The sequence below is a fragment of the Cebidichthys violaceus genome, unplaced genomic scaffold (genome assembly GCF_023349555.1).
Source record: "Cebidichthys violaceus isolate CVI_PGR_0920_01 unplaced genomic scaffold, fCebVio1.0.p SCAF_12, whole genome shotgun sequence".
Lineage (NCBI taxonomy): Eukaryota > Metazoa > Chordata > Actinopteri > Perciformes > Stichaeidae > Cebidichthys > Cebidichthys violaceus.
Window position 1 is genome coordinate 13,860,880 of NW_027176285.1, and position 7,206 is coordinate 13,868,085.

Genomic DNA, 7,206 nt, shown 5'->3' on the forward strand with positions numbered 1-7,206 from the left:
ATCACTAACATGTGTTATATGACTTCCTCTCAGCCAGATACAACATGCGGGATCACATGCATTGTTTTGCAAGGTACTATGAATTATTTCCTCTTTTCAAAACAACCATGTGGGTGAGAGGCACCTCTTAGCATGTCATCTAATATAGCACAGACCTCCAGCAGGAATAAAGCCTCCACTGTTCAGAGGGCCAGTCATGCAAAGGAGGGTGACTGTGCAACTTGTATTTTACCTTGTGATGACAAAAGGGTGATGGTTGTGTGATGATGCTAACAGAAATCCAATGAAACATTCAGTGTGTAGTTTCAACAACTTTATTCAGACCTGCTTGTGACAGACAACACAATGCAATCTACGGCGAACGCGTGGACAACGGCGGTTCGTCTACACATCGTAGAGCAGCACGGTGACCGGGGCACTCAGCGCCATGTTGTGCATGATTTGTTTGGAGCAAATGTTTTCGTCGTCTTCGTCCTCCACGAAGACGGACAGAAAGCGATCGGCGTCCCAGGGCACTTGCTGAGTCTGCGAGGCCAGCACGCGGACGCATTTGACGTCCTTCCTGAAGCTGAACTTCTTGTCTTCGGGGAGGGCGGGCGGGATCTTATCCTCGCCTCCAGACTGGGAGGCGATGAAGGCGTCGAGCTCCAGGGCCTTCTCCATGACGAACACTCGGACGTTCCTTTTGCTGTAGTTGCTCATCTGGCACGCGGTGCTGATGGTGTTTCCCATTTTGTTACGCCTGTCGTGACTGCTACGATAGGTCAGGACTGCAGGTTTTGCTCGAGGCTGTAATAAAAAAAATGGACATATGACAATTTTATGTACTAAAAAAACAACTCCCCCAGGCCAATTTACACCCCCCCCCACACATTGTAATGCTTTACTATTCATAATCTTTCAGCTTTGAATTTTTCATGTTTCTAATCATTCTTATTTTTACTCTAATCACCATTCTTTATTGCACGCTAGCCTTTCAGCAGGTCCTTAACATTCGTTTTCCACCCTTCATTTGACCTGCACATTCAATGAGCAGACCACAAAGCAGACAATTTGAATTTTTATTATCTTACAGCCATGACTGTCTTTGGAGTACAATGTAACATCATCCATTTTGTTTAACATCATGTACATTACAGCATCCACTCTGGCATTTGATAGATTTATACTGTCCATCAATGGAAATGAAGAAGACATTGGCTACAATGTTGCCACAGTTTCCATTGTTAATACATTTAAAAAAAAAGAATATATTCTTACCTGCTACTTCACCGAAGGCAAGGAGACAATAACGCGCCGTGGCTGTCCTCCTGAGCTCAGCAGTGGGTGTCTTATGGACAAAACCTGATAACATGCAAAAACCTTGATCACAAGAGGGCAGGGCAATGTACTGTATATATGCACCTGCTTCAAAAGAGCTGGGCCAATGTGGTTCATTTTAAACCTAGCGTCCCTTTTACTGGCCACCCACATTTTTGTCAGTGAAGACACATTAGGAGTTATATTCATGCCATTATAAAAGGGAAATTAATAGTATTCTCACACTCTGTTTTTATGAACAGTTTTGTCTGATCCAGGTGTTTTGCTATCCTGCAGTCCATTAATAGCTAGAAAAGTTAAATAGTTCCCTTAAACAGCTGGGCTTTCTTATTTTTATCAAAAGTTACTCAAACAGGAGTAAACGATGCATTTATTGGGGACTATTTTTAGTCGTGGAATAATACACATTTGGGGATCTAATGAGAATTTCTGGCAGCAGGATGATGTATGTGGGATCGGCTCAGAAATAAAATACAGTGCCCATGCTCTGATCTGAGGTGGAGAAGCTACATAACTCATGAGGAATAAAATGACACTTTCCTTGTTGAAAGTAATAGAAAGTGGCCTCTTTGTAATAAACTGTCGCCTGTGAGATAGAGCAGAGCCGTCATTCGCTGCACGGTTTGCATATTCAAAGCGAGGCGAGAAAGCTGCAGTAAAGATAACAGCGTTGCTGTCGGGTTCATGCCGCCTGCCTTCCCGGCGCTCATTCTCAGCACAATGAGGCCGTGGCTGCTGCTCGTGTCCCTGCTTGTCTTCGACCTGAGTCCCCCTGGAGACGGGGACTGGGCCATGGATTACTACCGTTGGTGTTTGTGCAGAAAACTGCTTCAGATGACTCCTCTAGGACTGCAGATACTTCAGACCCAAACTAAACATCACTGCATCTGGAGGAAATGTGTGTGTGTTGCCCTGCAGCACAGACTGAGGACCTCCCTCTTTTACTGGACACACATCCATGATGATAATGGACGCAGTTTGTCTCTACAGGACTATACAGAAATAATCCAGAGGAATCATATCCCAGCTCTGGTATGCTAATTTCAGTCTTAAAAAAACTGCTATAATGCTACTTTATTTCTGAACTTTATCAACAAAATGGCCTTTTCCTTATTACATACCCTGCTGATGTACTGAATTATGTTTACAACTACTGCATTCCACATCTTTAGTGAGCACATTATTAATTTTTACTGTTTTCTCTGTTGTGCTGCTCCCGGCCGTGTTGCATGAATTATCAGCATAACAGGTGGGATTGTCACAATCAAGCGTGCTCAGATTTACACTACCTAAAAGCAAGAAGCTGATCGTTGCACAAACAATAACAGCCAGGCTTCTTTTGGCGCTAATTAAACGCTGTTGATAATAAGAATATCTGACCTGCAGCATGTTCTCGCACCTGTTCGGAATATTTATGGGAGAGCGAGGAGATACTGTGAAAACTCCCTTTTCTCGAGCTTTAGGGCAGAAAGGACCTTGGAGAACTTGGAGCCCTTAGAAAGAGGAATACTAAGAATGAAAAAGCAGATTATAAATCTCATGGTTCGACAGACATAAAGGATTAAAGTTACTGAAAGAGCAACTGCAACAGTTGCAGAAATGTGAATAACTCCCTCTGAGATTTCCCAACCATTAAACCCAGATATCAATGAGTGCCGCATGGTCGACAGTGTGTGCAGTTAAGTAGTGTGCCAAAGGGAACCACATGCCATTAAAGTAGAAAGTTGCACACGGGTAGAGAAGCGCCAAAGCACTAAAAAAAGAACCATTAAAAAGTTTAAAAATGTCACGCCACGCTTTAGAAACCAGTCTGCAGCCATGCTAGCAGCTCTTTGCGGCAGCGCTTTGAGCTAAATGCTAACGTCAGCGCGTTGATACGCTCACAACAACAAAGCTACAGGTTTAATGTTCACCATTGTCCCCCTGTTAGTTCAGTCTCGCAGCATTTTAACATTTGCTAATTAGCTTACAAGCATAGCTCATCAGGTCGTCCCTCCCGCTGCCAGCGAACGGCCCGATTAAGTGCAGCTGAGGCTGATGGGAACGTGATTAGTTTTGCAGATATTTGGTCATAAACCAGAGTATTGGAGGAGCTAAAACTTTGACCTGACGATGGCGCCAGATGAAAAGCTCATCAAGCAGTTAAGCTCTGTCAGTCTGTACCAAAGTCAGTGATGGATTGGCTGAATGACATTATCGTCCCTAGAGCCGCGCTGCGGGCGTGGCTAAAAATGTTCACATGAATGAAGTAGTGTGCTTTAAATGGCAGTTTTTTTTCTTAATCTCACGGCTAATGCGTTTGACTGGGTGGCAGTTTTATAACCAACTCCATCTTCCTCTCCTTTCACTCCAGGTTGTTTCTCTCCTTCATGGAAAGAGAAAAGGAGTTCCAGCATTTCTGCTGAGGTCAGACACTCCACCGGCGCTGCATGTTATTAGTGAAGCCAGCCGTATTGCCATGGACATCATAAAAGGTCGCCCTGATTCATGGACACTGCATCATCACACGGCTGCCTCTGGCCACAATTTTCAGGCTTTCCTACTGGAGAAAACCAAGAGCTGGGCCAACGACACCATTTCTCAAATGCAGAAAATGCTGACAAAGAGATACTGCGCTGCTACAACAGTGATTATCTCCTGCTGTTTCAAAGCGGGCGAAATGAGATCGCCAATGAACATCGAGAAACCACCCAAACAACAGATTGCGCAACCACAAAGAAGACAAAAAGAGAGCGCACGGCGGGCGATGGACATTAAAGTTCACGTGAAGTACAACAGACGGGCTGCGGTCCGTCAACGTGACGTTTTCCAAGCTGCTGCTCTGCACTCTGGCAGCTCTGCGACGAAAACCTCAAATATATCACAGTCAGAGAGGAATTCAGCCAGAGCTATGAAGAAAAATGAACATTTGAACTTGTTGCTAAAAAGAACTCAGAAGCAGCATCCTTTAACAGCTGCGTCTAGTGAGTATGATAACGATGATGATGGATTTCATGTCGAGAGGCGACTCTTGTTGGTACCCAGAGAGAAGACGGGATCCATAAACAGGCCGCAGTCCAAGATAAAGGCCACTCAGGACGGTAATAAAGTGGATTTCAATGTGGAGATAATCACACGAAGAGCAGAGTCGCAACGCCAAGAGGGAGAAAGTGAAACACAACGATCGCAAACAAATACTGATGCAAATGGGAACCACAAAAGATTAGCACACGTCCTCCAGGCAGACTTTACACATAAGACAGATGATAACGATGTTGATACCAAACAAGTGCTTACTGAGGCGGGAGAAGAAGTCTTAATCATGTTATTCCTTCCAGACACAGAGAGGGAGACACAAACAGACCCATCATCGTGTCTGAACACAGACACTGGGTGGGAAACAGTCAAAACTCCCATAAAGTTGCTGTATGACCCCCGACCCCTGACTAAAGTTTTAAAGGAGAGCTTTTTTAGTGAACCGGGGCGCTTGAAAGAAAGTCTGTTTTCATTAGAAATGTATGTGCTGGTTAGAACAGAGAGAATAGATTTAAAACCAGCAGAGAGAAGAGCTAAAGTAACTACAGCGCCTGTTTATACCGAGAAACAGGTCAAAGAAACAGAAGAGACAACAGCGCAGACAGAGACTAATAATTCGTCTCGTGAAAATATGGGCATAAATCATACTGAACAAGAGGGAAATGTGACATCAGAAGAATCAGTCACAACTTCACCTCCCTCACTCCAGATGACGGAGCGAGAAACTGCAGAAACAGAGCGCACGGCAGAGACAACTACAGTAAACACGCAGATAAAAGAGACAACATCAAGTACGGAAGTCTTCAATCAAGGAGGCACACACAAAGCAGACGGACTGCCGAGCACAGAGACCCCAAGGACAGCAAAAACCGAGACTGGCGGTTTTTATGCTGGTTTTATAAAATGGAAAACTGGGAATGAAGACGCTCCGATTGAAAAGTCCTTCTCAGGCCTCAGGATGAGACAGAACGTCCCGGCAGAGACAATCAAACCTCATGAAGAGACAAACAGGCCAGAATCGGACAGGAAAGTATTCCAAAATGATCCAAAAGTGAACTCATTTACAGTTGCAAAACCTTTACCAACAATCCAGGAACAAGCTACAGACACGCTTCAAAAAGTAAGTCAAGCCGCACTGGCAGACCTCTATGAGAATCCTGGTCAAATTAAAGGAATGGTTTGTGATTTTGGGGAAACACACTGGCCAGAGTGTAAGATGTGATAATTGAGACCGCTCTCATATCTGTCCGTTAAGTGCAAGGCTACGGCTAACATTCGCTTAGCTTAGCTTAGCATAGCTTAGCACAAAGAGTGGAAACAGCCAGCGCAGTTCACTAATTACCATTTGATATCCTAATTGTTTAATCTCTATGAAAAACAAAGTGTAGAAACGTCTTGGCCAGACACAGTAACTTCCTCTGGTCTCTGCTGCTCAGATCCAAGACATGGTTTGGCACACAACCCCCCCCCCCCCCCCAATAAAACGTGTTAACGAGTGAGCTTTTAGAGGGGCTGGTTGCTGGATTTGTCCTGTTTGCCAAACTAAACTAAGCTAAGCTAATTGGCTGCTGTCAGAAGCCTTACATTTAACGGACAGGCATCAATCAATTCTTCTCAGTCTCAATCAGAGTGAATAATTGCATTTCCCAAAATGTTGAGCTTTTTGCTTTAAGGTAGATTAAGTGTTTTATAAAAAAAAAAAAAAGATGGAAATTGGGGTTTAATTACACAGAAATGTGCAAAATATAAAGCAGAGCTGAATCTATCATGAGGGGGAATCTGAAGGGAGTTAAAACTGATAATGCACGGATGAGAAAACAATGTAATCCAACAAGGGAAATAGGCAAATTATTGGAAATGCTTTTTTTACCCAATAAATTATTGATCTTAGAGAGCAAAAAGTGTTGCATTGCAAATAATGAGCCCCCAGATAAATTACATTATTAGTCCAAATCCTCGTTGACTAATTCAAAAAGTGAATGTTCCGTAAGATGAAATGAGTCCCGTTCCACTGTTCATATTCAGCAGTGAATGTACTGATGATGAACGTTCTCCTCCACAGATCAGGGATGACAACACGCTGCTCTGCAGAGGTTTAATACATCGCACTGAGGCTGGGCGGAAACACTGCGCCGAGAGATCAAAGACGTTTTCCACGGGTGCGCTTAAGGATACGGGAGAGCAGGAGAAGGAGCACATCAGAGACCAGGACGTCGATCTCCTCAATGATGACGAATACGAGCATTTCTATTATTTCGATGGCGTGCTGAGAAGAGTGGGGAATCATTTTTACCCCTATTACAAGAGACAAAGGCGGCAAAAAAGGAGCCCCGGTAACACAGAGAAGAGTGCTCTCAGAGTGAGGAACAAAGGAGACACTCGGGAAAATGTCCTCAGTTATATCCGACGTCTCACTTCAGAGAATAAAGCCAGTCGCTTCAAATGATCCGCCACTGAAGATGATGGAATACACACGGCGACTGGAGGACCTGAACCTTGCAAAAAAATAAAAAATAAATCAAAAATGCATCACAAAGAGACACATTTAAGCACCGACAATGCTGATGTCACATTCTTAGGCCAGTAAATGAAATGCAATATTGTGACTGGAGAGGTGAGTCTGCCATGTTAGGATGTCAAGAAGAGACACACTTCCTGACAGGACAGCTGGATATGATTGTAATCTTCTGCTTTGACAAAAACATGGTAGCTTTAATAGATATTTTGATGCAGCATTCATAAAGCGTTATACTTGTACTGTACGGTTAAGGCTCCATCCTCACTTTATTGATTATTGGACACCTCTTGGCTGTACTCAAGTCCACATTACTGCATAACTTAATATAATATTTATGTAACAGATAATGACCC

The 7,206-nt window shown here is 43.7% G+C and overlaps 1 long non-coding RNA gene across 1 annotated transcript; it reads left to right on the forward strand.

The window, feature by feature from the left end:
- Positions 1-4,964: 4,964 nt before the first annotated feature.
- On the forward strand, positions 4,965-7,097 carry LOC137869275 (uncharacterized). Its single transcript, XR_011102272.1, has 2 exons — positions 4,965-5,455; positions 6,398-7,097. It is a non-coding gene; the product is annotated as an uncharacterized lncRNA (long non-coding RNA).
- Positions 7,098-7,206: the final 109 nt, after the last annotated feature.